We start from the raw sequence: 16,153 nt of genomic DNA, 5'->3' as shown, positions 1-16,153 counted from the left end.
GGAGGGGAAGGAAAGGGAGGGGAGGGGAGGGAGGAGAGGGGAGGGGAGGAGAGGAGAGGAGAAGAGAAGAGGGGAGGGGAGGGGAGAGAAGGGAAGGGAAAAGAAGATAAAGAATTAAACTTCTTTGTGATATGGGCACACATCTCCATTAGAAGTAGGAGCTATATATTGGATACACAAGGACACAAAAGACGGGAACAGTAGGCACTGGGGATTCCACAAGGTGGGGAAGGGAATGGGGGACACGAGGGTGGAAAAACTACCTATTGTCTACTCTATTCACCGCTTGGGCCGCAGGATCATTGAAGGACCAAACCTCAGCCTTACTCAATATACTCATGTAACAAACCTGCACAGGTATGCCATGAATCTAAAATAAGAGAAAAATTTATTTGTGATATATAAAGAGCTCGTCTAGACACCTAGAGAACCCAACAATGATCCCAAAAGACACACAAACAAAAACAATGGGCAGGATTTTTCACACACACACAAAGGAAATATACCAGATAATAACATATAAGGAAGCATCTAATATAGTTTAGCTCTGTGTCCCCACCCAAATCTCATCTTGAACTGCACTCCCATAATTCCCACATGTTGTGGGAGGAACCCAGTGGGAGATAATTGGAATCATGGGGGTGGTTTCCCCCATACTATTTTCATGGTAGTGAGTAAGTCTCACAAGTGAAGAGATCTCATCAGGGGTTTCCGATTTTGCTTCTTCCTCATTTTTCTCCTGCTACTGCCATGTAAGCAGTGCCTTTCACCTCCTGCCATGATTCTGAGGCCTCCCCAGCCATGGGCAATTCTAAGTCCATTTAAACCTCTTTTTCTTCCCAGTCTTGGGTATGTCTTTATCAGCAGTGTGAAAATGGACTAATACCGCATCCAACCTCAATAATTAAAAAAGCTAACCCAAAACAATAGGACACCATTTTAGTTTATCAAATTACCAAAGATTTTTGTTAAACAATACATTTCCCTCGAGGCTGGAAAGGGTGGCATGCAAAGGAGCCACCCATGTGTTGCTGGAAGAAGCAGCTGGAACAACCTCTTTGAAGTATACTTTGGAATTCTCTTATCCCAGCCGTGGGATGGAGTTACCACACTGTGATTCGTGGGAGTGTGGGCTTTGGAGTCACGCAGGCCTGAACGTGCCTGTGGCTAGTAACATAACATATTTCAGCCTCAGGTTCCTCATCTGTAAAATGGGACTCATGATACATATTTTCAGGATGCTGTGAGGACTACGCAAACCTAAGTCAGAGCACTCAGAGGCACCCGTGGCACGGGCTGGGACAGGAGCTGGTGGTGCAAAGCAGCAGAGCTGGCAGAGAACCCACTTCCACGGTGGCTGCAGCAAACCTAACGGCTGTGGCTGTGGCTGTGGTGGCCTCACCGGACTGGTCGTGTGTACTGCTGACCTCCCTTCCTTCCTGCTGATTCTCAAGCCATTTCCCAGCCTTTTTAGCATTTCTCTGTGTTACTCACAATGCTTTCAATTCATTCCTTTGTTGCCTAGATCACACTTTCCATGGCTTGCCACTAAGAGCCCTGAATATACAGATCACGAATTATGGGTGGAGAGGCAGAACCTATAGCTGGGCTACCATGTCTAAGGAGATTGATCTTTACCCTTTTGTGGCCCCTTGGTACTAGGCAGTAAGCTAAGGATGCCAAAGACCAGTCAGGGTAAGTATCATTCTATTTTCTAAATACCTTTGTTTTTCTAAATGCATTTGTGAACCAGCCTGCCCAAATCTTATGGAGGTTGAACTCAGAGGTAGGTTTGCTGTCACGAGGTCTAGGCTCAAATCTCAGCATGCCTCTAACTACTGTGAGACTGTTATGGACTGAAAATCATTTGCTGAAGCCCTAACCCCCAATGGGACTGTATTTGGAGAGAAGGTCTTTAAGGAGGTAATTAAGGTTAAGTGAGGTCATGAGGCTGGGGCCCTAATCCAATAGGATTGGCATCCTTGCAAGAAGAGAAAGGGACATTAGATAGCTCCCTCTTTGTGCCTGCCCAGAGGGAAGGCCATGTGAGGACACAGCAAGAAGGCAGCTGTCTACAGGCCTCACCAGAAACCCACCCTGCTGGCACCCTGACCTCGGACTTCTAGTTTCCAGAGAGTGAAGAGAATAAATGTCTGTTGCTGATCCTGAAAGACTAGCTTCTCCTGGTTAAAAAAATAAATAAATAAAAATGAAAAATTAAAATTGAAAAATAAAAATAAATATAAATAAATGTTGCTGCAGCCACCCAGTCTATGGCGCTTTGTAATAGTAGCCTGAGCAGATGAATTTAGTGACTTTGGGCAAATCACTTTGTCAAGGATGCCTGCCATGTTGAGGGCCCCCAGCGTCTCTGGGCATCCTACATGAAAGTCCTTCCCACCCCAGGTAGGAACCAGAACTTGCTCCTCCAGAGTCCCTGGCAGCTAGGGAGTGGCAGGGACCCAGGCTTTGCCCATTAGATGTTCATGCCATTGTCAAGGGTGACAAAGGGGGAGTCCGGCTCTTGGAGAAGCTGTGAAGAGTTTACAGGAACCAGCCCCAGGTTCATCCATGTCAACCATGGAATCTGTGCCAAATGGTGGTGTATTCAATTCCTGCGGCTGTTGGAACCAATTTCCACTAACTTGGTGGCTTCCAGCAACAGAAATGTAATCTCTCATGGTTCTGGTGGCCAGAAACCTGGAATTAAGATGTTGGCAGGGCTGTGTGCTCCCTCTGAGTTTTCTAGGGAAGAGTCTTTCTTTGCCTCTTCCAGCTTCTGGCGGTCCCAGTGTTCCCTGGCTTGTGCCCATGTCACTACAGTCTCTGTGTCCATCTCTGCATGGCCTTCTCTGTGTCTATGCTGTCTCCTTTTCTGTATCTTATAAAGGCTTGCTATTTGTTATTTGATTTAGGACCCACTAAGATAATCCAGAGCCATCTCTTTAATTACATCTGCAAAGATGATTTTCCCAAGTAAGGTCACACATATAGGTCAAAATGTAGACATATCTTTTTGAGGGCCACCATTCAACCTACCACAGACAGTGATAGTGATATATTTACTGCGGCAGCCCCCACAGCTCTTGTTTCCAGTTGTTTAGCCACATACCTGCTTCTCTGACCCTCCTGGAATTTCTCTGAGCTACCTTTAAAACATTCATGTTCTTAAGTTAGCAGAGCACTTGCCTCTTAAGCAAGAACTCTGACTTACATACTTGACTTTCAAGTTTCACTTTTCCAACTAGAAAATGCAAGAATTGGACAAAGTAACTTTTAACGTCCCTTCTTGTTCTGGTTGATTCTAGAATTATCAGTTGAGCTTGGTTCGTGGAGCTGTGACAAATCAATACCATCAATATTGGGAACTCAAATGAAGAGGGTTTTCAATGTGATCTCCATAGGGGGGCTGAGGGGAGCTGTCTCTTGCCCTTAGAGTGACGTGTCTCAAAAAACAGCAGATTGCTGGTAAACAACAATAACCTTGGAATGCAAATCTTACTCTGTGGAGTCAGATTTTTAATATTCAAGATGTTAGATAATCTCTTTATGATAATGATAAAGCTAGGCTCCAAAAATGAAATTAAGGTTGCTGATCGGCAAGAGGAGAGCCGCAAGAACCAATTGCACACAGCAGGGTGTGAGCTTTCAGAGCCACAGAAACAGGAGTGACTGTGCTCACATAAAGCTTGAAGCAGCATGCTTCAGAAAGCACACAGCGCTCAGGGCCAGAGTTATCATCCCCGCCTGGCCACCAGCCGACATGTGCCCTGCCGCCAGTCATTCCCTTTCCCTGGATCTCCATAGCTGCATGAGATGAAGCCTGAGAAAGCAATATACTGATGTACAAGGGTTAGGATTTGTGAAGTAAAAAGAACCGAAGTAGTAGCTCTCAGCAGGAACATCCTCTGGGAGAAAGGGACTCACATTTTCTCCCCGGTTTTAATTGTAAGATCAATGCCGTTTGGGTACTAACGTGCCTTCTCTTGAAAGTACTGGATCGTGCCCCATAGTGTTGAACTTCAACAAAATCAGTCATCAGATAATCCAATTTAGGTGACTCCTAACCACATAACACTATTAGAAACATCAGGGTTCAGAACTTCAACTAGCTTAAACAAAGAGAGACTTGATGGGCTCCTGTCATTGAGATCTTTGAGCTGCCTTTACACATGACCTGTTTCTTTACACATTCAGGTTTCTAGCTGTGTCTTAAGGGGAATGCCTCTCTTTCTAGGCTTTGGCTCCACTTCCTTTTGGGTTGTCTTCATTCTCAAGTGGCTGCTGCCTGTTCCAGGCTTCCCTTCAGCTCAGCATCCGCTGTGGAAAGGACACACCCCCTTCCTAAAAGCTCCAGAAAGAGTCTAGAGCTGCCTTCTGAAGGGCCTTGCTTGCCTCTGACCAGCCACCGCGACCAGAGAATGTGGCGTGCTTGTTGCCCAGGCCTGGAGGCTTTCTGCCCTGGAGCCAAAAACGAGATCAGCCCCACTCACATCACCGGACCAAGAATGGGGCCGGGTGGCTTCTCCAAAAGGCAACTACCTGGAGAGGCCAAGATGGATTCTATTATAGTTAGTAAGAGAGGATACTGCATGTATTCATTTGCTATTGCTGCTGTAACAAATTACCACAAACTTAGTGATTTCAAACAACACAAATGTATCATTTTACAGTTTGGAGTTCCAAAGTCCAAAATCAGTCTCAGTGGGCTAAAATCAAGGTGTCAGCAAGGCTGCATCCCCTCCAGAGGCTGTGGGGAAAAGGTCTGTTTCCTAGTCTTTTTCTAGCTTCTGGAGGTCAGTCACTTACATCACTTGGCTAATGGCCCATCCTCTGTCTTCAAAGCCATAATATAGCCTCCTCCCCCCACCCTCTTTCTTTCTCTCCCTCCCTCCCTCCTGCTTCCCTCTTACAAGGATTCTTGTAATTACATCAGGTCTACCCAGATAATCCAGGATAATCTCTCCATCTCAAAATCCTTAATTGGGTCATATCTGCAAAGTCTCTTTTGCCATTCAAGGTAACATAATCATAGGTTCCATGGATTAGGAAGGGAGTATCTTTTGGAGGCCACCATTCAGCCTAGCACAGTAGATGGGAAAGAACAGATGTTCTTACAGCATCTGCACCTGCTCATAGATGACAAGAGTCAATGAAGAACTGATGCTAGCAACAAATAATATGTAGCAAGAAGTTTACTAGAGTCAAGTGTGAAGATGGAAATTCAAGCCCAAACTCCACCTTTAACTAGCCCTCTTTGACTCCGTGTTTTTGTCTGTATAATGGACATGTCTGCCTCAATCAGAGTTATCATAACCAGAAGTTCATGAAAGCATGTTTACAAATGCAAACTATCATTTCTAGAATGAAAATCATGGAAAGAAATGTGGGGGATATAAAATTTCACTCACCTTTGCAGTCATTCACACCAGCCCTAGGCTATGAGGCTTCTTTCTCCAGAATAAGAAAGGCTCCCTCTAGAGCAAAAAGGTCATTCATCAGATTTGGATATTGAAGTAGCACGAGGCCAGGCACAATGGCTCACGCCTGTAATCCAGGCATGGGGTTTGGGAGCAGTTTGGGAGACCAAGGCAGGTGGATCAACTGAGGTCAGGAGTTCAAGATCAGCCTGGCCAACATGGTGAAACCCTGTCTCTACTAAAAATAAAAAAATAAAGTAATAAATTAGCTGGACATAGTGGTGCATGCCTATGATCCCAGCTACTCAGGAGGCTGAGGCAGTAGAATCGCTGAACCTGGGAGGGAGAGGCTGCGGTGAGCCAACATTGCGCCCCTTCACTCCAGTGCCGGTGACAGACCAAGACTCCATCACAAAAAAAAAAAAGGGTGGGGAGAGCGGAAAAAAAAAAAAAAAAAAGACCAGGCGCAGTGGCTCATGCCTGTAATCCCAGCACTTTGGGAGGCGGAGGCGGGTGGATCACCTGAGGTCAGGAATTCGAGACCATCCTGACCAACATGGAGAAACCCCATCTCTACTAAAAATACAAAATTAGCCAGGCGTGGTGGCAGGGACCTGTATTCCCAGCTACTTAGGAGGCTGAGGCAGGAGAATCACTTGGGAGGTAGAGGTTGCAGTGAGCCAGGATTGCACCATTGCACTTCAGCCTGGGCAACAAGAGCAAAACTCCATCTAAAAAAAAAAAAAAAAAAAAAAAAAAAAAGTAGCATGAAAGCCAGAATTTGCTAAGAGAAAAAGGATTTTCTATACTCCCCAAGGTCCTGTTGTGTGGCCGTTAGGTCATATAATGTGTTAACACATTAACAACAGCTAAAACTGGCTGCCCAAGTGCTGGTTTTACTCCAGATGTGTTGCTGTGGCTTTGGAGACATGGGAAGCCATGTGTTCCCACTCAGGGTTCTGTGGGCAGGAAAAAAGAGAAGGAGGCAGAGTGAGCAGTTCAAATGCCAGAGTTCTTGTTCCCCTTCCCCTCCCCCACCTCAGGACAAAGACATATGGATCGTAGGACCCAAGGGGCATTTAGGTTACTAGACAGTGAGACGGTCATGCTAAACTTCCCCATGTGTACCAGTGGAGGGGAGAGCATGGCAAGGAAGTCCCCATGTGGTCACATCCAGCTCAGGGTGGTAGCATTGGTGGAAGGAAGTGCCTGGCTGGCTAGATGGCCTGCCACAACCCTCCTGGCTTCCCATGGCCTGCTCGGGATGTGCAGGGCCCCAGAGAGCAAATGGCCTCCAGCAAAACCTAGAATGTATTGTGACTCAGTGGCCTCCAGTCCAGGGATGAGGGACATACATGTGTCTCTGAGGCCCCAGGCAGAAAAGGGTTAACATAGTCAGTCTGAGACCCTTGGCGGGCATCTATGAACTTTGATTTGGGGTGGGTTCTCAGCACTCCCAGAAAGGATAAGAGCAGCATGCTGCACCTGAACTCTTTGTACAAAAATGTGGTTTATGCTGAACACCTGCCTTCCTTCTGGAAGCCTGGATTTTTGGTACATCCTAGGCCACAGATGCTTACATGACCAGTCCCCAGTACAATCCTTGGACTGACTCCTAGGCTGAGTGACACTTCCTCAGGAGACAGCGTTCCATGTATGTTGTCACAACTCTTTCAAAATGAACTAAGTATACCCTGTGTGACTTCTTGGAATTTTGCGTCTGGTCTCCAGCTTTGCCCCATGTGTCTCTCCCTTTCACTGATTTTCTTTTGTATCCGTTCACCGTAATAAATCATAGCCATGAGTGTGACTATGTGCTGAGTCCCATAAACCCTCCTACCACATCTTTGGGGCTAAGCATGGTTGTGGGGATCCCCGACCCAGGTCCTTCTTCCCCTGCCTCCAAGATATCCCTCGAGTCCTCCTCTATACACCCAGCTGACCCTTGCAGAGAAGCAGGAGTGGCATGGAATCTGAACCACTGAGTGTGGAACTGAGAGACACGTCCCTTCCAGAGGTTGTGTGTATTACTAATTGGACTAAATGTTGATTTCTCTCCTTCTTACCATTCACTACATTTTTGTATACTTCTAGGTGTAATGTGAACAAACACTCAAGCCCCATGTCATTGCTATTGTAAAATGTCACCTTCTCATTATTCCCATGTGTCCACCTCCCCACTCAGCAGATGACAGGGCAATCAGTTCACCAAAGAATTGGTCTCCCCCTCATCAGGGACAGTTCCTGGGACTCCCCAGCACCAAGTTCATGCTCAGACACATCTCTTTCAACACTGACCCTATCTCTTCCCCCCTCCACCACACACACACACATATATATATACACACACATATGAAAGAAAAATAGAGAAAATCCTTTTCTCTCTTGATAAATTCTGGCTTTTCATGCTACTTCAATATCCAAATCTGATGAATGACCTTTTTACTCTAGATGGAGACTTTCTTTCTCTGGAGAGAGAAGCCTCATAGCCTAGGGTTGGTGTGGATGACTGCATATATACGGAAGATATAGGGCCAGTGTGTTTTCTGGACATTTTAACATATACATTTAACATATATGTATACACACGTCTTATATATACATCTCATATATACATATATACACATCTCATAAACACACACATATGTCTGGAGGGCTGTTTTCTTATCTGTCAGATGAGAGTGGGAATTATAAAATACCTAAATTGTTGACTATTGCACATGAAAATTGCATAGTTACGTATGTATGTCTCAGCACAGACAAATAATGTGCTAAGCATGCATTACATTCCTCAGTAGACTTATGAACTTTTTATTAAGCTTTTTTATTCATTATCCTTGATATGATCCACAAATCCTCATAAAGATATTATATTTATATATAGATTCATAAAAAATTCCCAGTTTTGGTTTGAGCATGGAGAACAAGGTTTGCGTTTGTCCAATTGAACAATAGCTGCCTTTGCTAATGATAGCCACAATACAGACTATGGGTGCCCCCTAAGTTTTTGGCTTGAGCAATTGAATAGGTGTTGCAATTTAAGGAAGTGGTAAAGACTAAGGGCAAAAAAACAAAAACAAAAACAAGATTTGGATGCAAATCAAGAGTTATCTTTTGGTTTTGCTGGAGCTGAGATGATGTTCTATATCCAGGAGGATCTATAGACAGGCAGGCAGCTGAGTATCTGAGTTTGAAGCTTGGGAGTGCGCAGGAGGCAGAGCTGAAGGCATACATTTTGAAGCCACTGTATGTAGGTTGAGATGTCTCAAGAGTCACCAGCAGCACTGTGTCCTCCAACACAGGGATGACCTTGCCTTTGTTGTGAAAGGTAAGCTTCACGTTATACCACAAATTCTTGGGGAAAAATGAAATTTTGGTAAGTCAAATTTCATTATACCTATACTGGACAAACTTGCTATTTCAAAACATCCTTTCATGAATTATTTCAAGAAGGCTAAGTTTTTTTTTTTTCTTGTCACTTTTTCTTCCTTCTTTTATTTGTTGAGTTTGTCCAAATGTTGGTATTTGGGTCCTTTTTTCAAGCATTCTTGCATTGTCTTTCCTGTAAATGAAGGTGTTAAAAAGGGATTCATACTGCTACAGTAGGTAGCTAGTCAGACATGAACAGGGCAGGAGAGGCTCCCCCACCCACCGCCAGGAATGTCAGGAGGCCATCAGGTGATGTTCAGGCGGTTGTTAACTGTTTCTCTAAAATAATAATTGGTCTAGTCAGTGCAGGGAAACACAGTCTCCCTATAGAAAGGAAAAACCTGAAACTGGTGATCAGTAGCTTCCTGATAAGATCTCAGCAGTTGGATGAGTGGACTCACACTTGTCCCTTAAGAGGCGAAGTGTTGGAGTTTAACCGGTTTTGACCTCCTAAGGGACATTCGGCTGGTAAGGGAAGACCGTCTCAAGTGAGCACAGGTACAACGCCAATGAACACACTGCGCATGCTCCGGTCCCAAGCACTGACAGGCCACTGCGCATGCGGACAGCCTATCCCATGGGAAGAATCAAAAAAGGGACGCAAGACCCCAGAAGCATGCCAACATGTAAAACCCCAAGTCAAAAGGTCAAACTTCTAAGTCGCCTGCTTGGCCCTCTTCCAAGTGTACTTTCCTTCCTTACGTTTCCGCTATAAAGCTTTTTTATTTCGAGTCGGAGTCTCGCTCTGTTGCCCAGGCTGGAGTGCAGGGGTGCGATCTCAGCTCACCGCAACGGGGATTCAAGCAGTTCTCCTGCCTTGACCTCCCGAGTAGCTGGGATCATAGGTGTACCCCCCATACCCAGCCTTTTTGTTTTGTTTTGTTTTTGTATTTTTAGCAGAGACAGGGTTTCACCATGTTGGCCAGGCTGGGTATCAAACTCCTGACCTCAGGTGATCCACCTGCCTGGGCCTCCTAAAGTGCTGGGATTATAGGCATGCGCCACCGTGCCCAGCCATCAGAGCTTTTTAGTAAACTTTCACTCCTGTTCTAAAACTTGACTCAGCCTCTCCTTCTGCCTTCTGCTCCTTGGTCAAATTCTTTCTCCTAAAGAGACAAGAATTGAGGTTTCTACACACCCCTACGGATTCGCCTCTGGTAACATCCCAACCTAAGAACATAAGCTTCATCAGGCCAGGGGCCTCAGCTGTTTTGTTTAAAGTTAATTCTCCACACTGGCATAGAGTAGGTAGGTACTCCATAAATATTTTGTTAAGTAAATGAATGAATGAACTTATCAATTCGTTTTTCTCAATACATTTGAAATTGAATTTATCAATTTGTTTTATCATCAGTATTCCCGAACTTCCTCCGTGGATGCGGCTGCTGTCTTTGGACAATCTCTTTGCTGCTGAGATAAGGAAACAACTCTTTCCTGAGGCCTCATCAGGAGAGAGGGAAGAAGACTTCAAAGGAAGCTTTGACTTCACTGCCTGAAGTAGGAACTGGCTCTAAAGGAATGAGGAAGAGAAAGATCAGGCAGGTTTTTGCAGCCTATGCTACCATGCTGTCTGGAAGTTTCTGAGCTGGGTCTCGGTGGCAGCTGCAGCTCCTGGGCAGGGTGGGCTGTAGCAGTCAAGGTTGGTCTCCTTCCTAGGTCTGCCCCTTACTGGCTGTGTCAGTGTAGCATTAAGTCCCTTAAACACTCGGTGCCTCCATTTCCTCATCTATAAGTTGATACAGGTAATGACAGCTCTGTCACAGGCTGTTGTGTTGATTAAACTAGTTAAAATATGTCAAGTGACTTTTAATCTGAATGTATAATAAGCGTTCAATCAATGAAGTCATTATTCTTAGATGCCAGGTACTTCAAGTATACTTTCTCTAAGTCTACCAGATAACCTTGGAAAGGTAGCCACTTAACTGACAAAATCGAGGCTTGAAGAGGGCAGGTTTTTTTGGCCCAGAGAACGCCAGGGCTCTTTATACCTAATCACCCCTGTCATGTGGCTGAACCCCCTGAAAACCACCTGGAATGAGTTCTGGTTTCAGGGGCAGGACTACCGTCTTGATGTGCTAACTCAGCAGATAGGACCTGAGTGGCCATCACACTGGCTCATTTGGCGACACGTACAACAAAAGTTCTCTTTAACTTGTACCAAGACTTTACCCTGAACTTAACCCTGGGATAGGCAATTCAGATGCCAAAGGTGCAGGAAATCAGCCCTTGCCTTGAGGAAGCTCACAGGTGATGGGAAAGACAGGTATATAGACCGAGCCCCCAACTTTTCAGTAAACAGTGGCCAGTGCTCTGCCAGGGGCCATGTAAGGCTTCCTAGAAGAAAGGAAAGGATGTCAGCCTTCAGTCTAGGAGGATAAGCAGAAAATAAAGAGCAAAAATGTGAGTGGGCGTAAGGAAGAAGGAGAACGGATCTGGGAAGAAAGAGCTTCCCAAAGAAAGGAAACTCAAGAGACAAAGATACAAACATGTAAAACAGGGATCTCTTTGTCGGTCACTGCTAAATCTCCTAGAATGATGGCACAGATTAGGTGACCAATATACACTTGATTGAATAGGAAACCAAAGAAAATTAGGCATTATTGCTTGCAGAGACAAATGAGATTCAGAAAGGATAGTTTTTTCCCCAAAAAACTATTTTTGGGAAAATAGTTTTCCCAAGGCTCACAGAGCTGGTAAGTAGGGTATCCAGGACATGAATCCAGCACTTTTGACTGTCAGCTGAACAGAGACATAAAATAATAGTAAAACGGTAAAAAGTAGAGCTACCCAAACAGGAGGAAAAAGAAATCCTCTATGGATCTGGGAAGAAAGAGCTTCCCAAAGAAAGGAAACTCAAGGGACAAACTCTAGAATGGATAAATTAAATGTGGCATTCATATTCTAGGCAGTGGCTCATGTCTGTAATCCCAGTACTTTGCAAGGCTGAGGCAGGTGGATCACCCGAGCCCAGGAGTCTGAGACCAGCCTGGGCAACATGGAGAAATCCCATCTCTAAAAAAAAAAAAAAAAAAAAAATTAGCCAGCATGGTGGTACATGTCTGTAGCTCCAGCTACTCGGGAGGTTGATGTAGGAGAATTGGTTGAACCTGGGAGGTTGCAGGGAGCCTGGGCAACAGAGCGAGACCCTGTTTCCAAAAAAAAAAGAAAAAGTGGTATAGTCACACAATGGAATACTACACAGCAAAGAAAATGAAGGAAAAACTGTCACAGGCAACCACAAGGATGACTCTCACAGGCACCACGTAGAGGGAGGAAGCAGCCACAAAAGATGACACAGGCCATGGTTCAATGCATGTGAAGTTTATAAGCAGGCACATTTTTTTTTTTTTAAGACAGAGTCTTGCTCTGTTGCCCAGACTGGAGTGCAGTGACCTGATCTTGGCTCACTGCAACCTCTGCCTTCCAGGTTCAAGGGATTCTCCTGCCCAACCTGAGTAGCTGGGATTACAGGCATGCACCACCACGCCTGGCTAATTTTTGTATTTTTAGTAGAGATGGGATTTCACCATGTTGGCCAAGCTGGTCTCAAACTCCTGATCTCAAGTGATCCACCTGCCTTGGCCGCCCAAAGTGCTGGAATTACAGGCCTGAGCCACCATGCCTGGCCTGCAACAGGCAAATCTATCCAACAGTGTATGAAGTGGACAGCAATTACCTTTGGAAAGGAGGAGAGAGTTAGAGGCTGTGCAGGATTCCAGGGAGGCTACTGGGGAGCTGAGCAGGCCCACCTGATCACACAGGTGTGCTCCCCTGTGATAACTCATTGAGGGGCACACTTATGGTTTATACATTTGCCTATATATTTCTGTTAAAAGTTTCATATTTTAAGTGGGGAATATCTATACTTTGCTTTAAACGTGGGTTTCAGGATCAGTATTCCAGAAAATGTCTGTGATCACCCAAGTTGAAATTTAAATGAGAGAATGCCCCAAAAGCACTTAGCGCGATGTCTGAAACGGCGGACTCTGCTCCATAAACGCTAGCAATTGTTATTATTACTATTCTTATGTCTTTCACTTTCCAAGTGGGAGTGGATCATTTTTTTTTTTCTCTGCCTGTTTGATCAGGTCTTTATTCAAAAGAAGCTGTCCAAAATGATTTGACCTTTATGGAATAATCAAATTTAAGAGTTTATGCAGCAGGCTTCTTTTCCTCTGTAGTTGGTTTCTTTTCTGCTGGCTTCTTTTCCAGGGCTGGTTTCTTGGTAGCTGCTGCCTTTTTTCCTACTGGAGGCTTCTTCTGCTTCTTAACACCAACAGCAGCCTTCTTTCCTTTCTTACCTACTACAACAGGCTTCTTGCCTGCAACTCCCTTCTCATCTGATTTGGCTTCTAGTGCTGCTGCTGCCGCGGCTGCCTTATCCACCCGGAGCTTGTGATTCCTGGCCTGGCGAAGAATGGTATTCCGGCGCATGGTCTTTGCATATGGGTTTAGCTTCAACATGATTCTCAGGTTTTTCAGTGGGTTCTTCTTTAGGACTCTGCGATGAATCTTCTTGCGTGGTGCTCGAAGGGCTCTTTGGATCTCTGGGCTTTTCAAGATTCTGCTGAGATCCGTATTGATCATCTTGTGCATGGGGAGATTGTAGTTACTCTTGAGGGAAGCAGCTTTACGCCAAGTGCCATACAATTCTAACTTCCAGAAAGCACTTTCGGTCCAAATGCAGAAACGTCCCACATGCCCACCAGGAGCAAGCTTCAAAATGTTCAGTTTGCTTACATTAAGCAGAGTAATTCCAGGGATGTTTCTGAAGGCCTTGATGATACCATTATCCTCATTGTAGATGATGCAGGGGCCTCTGCGCTGGATACGGCGATGGTTTCTCATTTTGCCCTTGCCAGCTCTCATTCGCTGAGAGGCATAGACCTTTTTGATATCATTCCAGGCTTTAAGTTTCTTAAGAAGCAAAACAGCCTCCTTGGTCTTCTTGTACCCTTCAACTTTATCTTCGACTACCAAAGGAAGTTCAGGAACTTCCTCAATATGATGACCTTTAGACATGACCAGCGCTGGTAAGGCTGAGGCAGCCAGGGCAGAACAGATGGCATATCGTTTTTGGGTTGTGTTCACTCTACGATGCCAACGGCGCCAGGTTTTGGTTGGTGCAAACATTCGGCCTCCACGACACATATTTCCAAAAGCACCCTGGCCAGAACGGTGAGTCTCACCACCTCGAACTCTGGGAATTCGAGCCACAGCTCTGCCAGTACCCCAAGATTCAGCACTAGTCTGATGACCTGCTAATTCACTGACAGCATAAGGCTGTCTGTTGTTTTTGCGCAAGTTGGTGTGAACAAAGTTCACAATATCTGGTCGAATAGGAGCCTTGAATACGGCAGGCAAAGTGCCATTTTTGCCAGATGACTCCCCCTTTTCGGAGTACACCGATATCAGTGGGCGAGCACACGCCATGGCGGAGAGAGGAGACAGCCACGCTCCTCTCGGCCCGGCAGCTGCCACAGGAAAAGCGGAGTGGATCATTTTTTAAAGCACACTCCGATGAAGATGCACCTCAAGCACCAGGAGTCCACCTTAAACGGGAATAGTAGAAAAGTAAGGGTGAAATCCGCCACCGCTGGTGCCATCCAGCATCAAAGCTAACGCAGTTTGCCTGCGTGGCCTCATGCCATGGAGGGCCAAGCTGCCTTCCAAGCTCCAGCACAGCCCGGATCCTTTCCCATATGGTCTTTCTTTGCCCATTTTTTTCCTCATTACCCTGCACTGGATACCTTTTTATAACATGAGGCTTCTGGACTCAGACTGATCACAGGCACATGTATTTTTAGAGAAGGAAGGTGGAGCAGCTGCTTGGAGCTGCTGGCCACAAGTACGGGGAAAACATTGTCCTATAGCTCACCGAGTCCCATCTCAGAGCCCTCCTCATTTGGTGCAATCCCCCCAGCCCTTTTCGTCCTTGCCAGGTACCTACATCCCATCCTGGGCTGTGTCTTCCTGCCAGTGACATCCAACCCTGTGTCCTACCCCAGGACTGCTGCCCTGCCCCTCGTCCTCCTCATACATGTAGTCATATGTTCACACATGCACACACGTGCTCACACACATGCATATTCACTCCCACCCCTGCTCACACATACACTTGTTCACACGCATTCTCATCCATGCTCACTCTCTCACTCATCAAGCACAACCCATGACAAAGAAATGTCCCTTGAACACCAGAAAAGCCCTGTGGATCTAGGGCAGAGTTTCTGAAAACACAGCCCAAACATCATCCCGTCATCACCCAGTATTACAGCATCTGCAGTGGAAAACTTCACATCCTCCTCAGACAGGCCCTAGATTGACTGAAACAGCATCTGTGGCAGCATGGCCCAGGAATCTGCATCTTAACAAGTCACAGGTGGTTTTCACAATTAACCTGAGAGCAGGAGAAAAGGCAGCAGCGGGTGACAGGGTGCAGGCACCAAATGTGTCTGAGGTAGGGGTGCAGAGGCGAATGCGAGGTCACACCCCTGAGCCACAGAAGCCCCCCACTCCACTCTGGGCACAATGAAGATGGGTCTGGCTGGGCTCAGCAGAGTCTGGCTATGGGGCACAGGACTAGAGAGGGAGGCAGAGGCTGACCTTTTCCTCTTCAGTCATGGGAACAAAGTGCCCAAAGACCAGAAAAGGGCCGACGTTGCACTACAATGAGGTTACTTTCATTATCCTGGGAACTTCTGACAGGGCATGAATATTGGATTGCTCAGTTATCTGTCGCTGGATAATCAACCATTCCAAAATGTAATGGCTAAAATGACAACCATTATATTACATCTCACAGTTCTGTGGGTTGACCAGCTAGCTCATTTCTGCTGGTTTTATTTGAAGTCTTTTATATGGCTTCAGTGAGGTGGCAGCTGGGGCTGGAACATTCAGCTTGGCTTTGCTCATCTGGCACCACGGTGGGGATGGTGGGAAGGCTCTCCCCATGTGGTCTCTCCACACAGCTAGCTTGGGCTTTGTGTGGCAGCTGGGTCTCAAGAGTGAGCATTCCAAAATAAGTCCTTCTTCCTCACCCCAGACACAAAAGGATAGTCATGGATCACTCAATGACAGAGATACATTCTGAGAAGTGCTTAGTTAGGCAATTTCAGTATTGTGTGAACATCATAGAGAGTACCTACACAAACCTATATGGTCTAGCCTGGGAGCAACAGGCTGTATCACATAGCCTAGGTGTAGACATAGGTGTGAACCTAGCCTATGTGACACAGCTTACCACACCTGGGCTGTGTGACACAGCCTACCACACCTGGGTTAGTGACACAGCCTACCACGCC

General features: G+C 45.9%; 1 long non-coding RNA gene and 1 pseudogene across 2 annotated transcripts in view; both read right to left on the bottom strand.

The window, feature by feature from the left end:
* The window catches only part of LOC116565974, a 9,014-nt gene extending 3,483 nt beyond the window's left edge, over nucleotides 1-5,531 (bottom strand). The window contains exons 1-2 of the long non-coding RNA XR_004275685.1: nucleotides 5,412-5,531; nucleotides 3,683-4,542 (exon numbers count right to left, since the gene is read on the bottom strand). This is a non-coding gene — a long non-coding RNA (uncharacterized LOC116565974). The remainder of the gene's footprint in view (nucleotides 1-3,682; nucleotides 4,543-5,411) is intronic.
* Nucleotides 5,532-12,908: 7,377 nt separating this feature from the next.
* On the bottom strand, nucleotides 12,909-14,357 carry LOC116565966 (annotated as a pseudogene). The gene has a single exon (XR_004275684.1). The product of XR_004275684.1 is annotated as a 60S ribosomal protein L4 pseudogene (transcript).
* Between the last annotated feature and the right edge of the window lie 1,796 nt (nucleotides 14,358-16,153).

This window comes from Sapajus apella, unplaced genomic scaffold, assembly GCF_009761245.1.
Source record: "Sapajus apella isolate SASKATOON/1434 unplaced genomic scaffold, GSC_monkey_1.0 scaffold2, whole genome shotgun sequence".
Lineage (NCBI taxonomy): Eukaryota > Metazoa > Chordata > Mammalia > Primates > Cebidae > Sapajus > Sapajus apella.
Note: the sequence above shows the minus strand (reverse complement) of the source record. Positions and strands in the feature narration are given on the sequence as shown.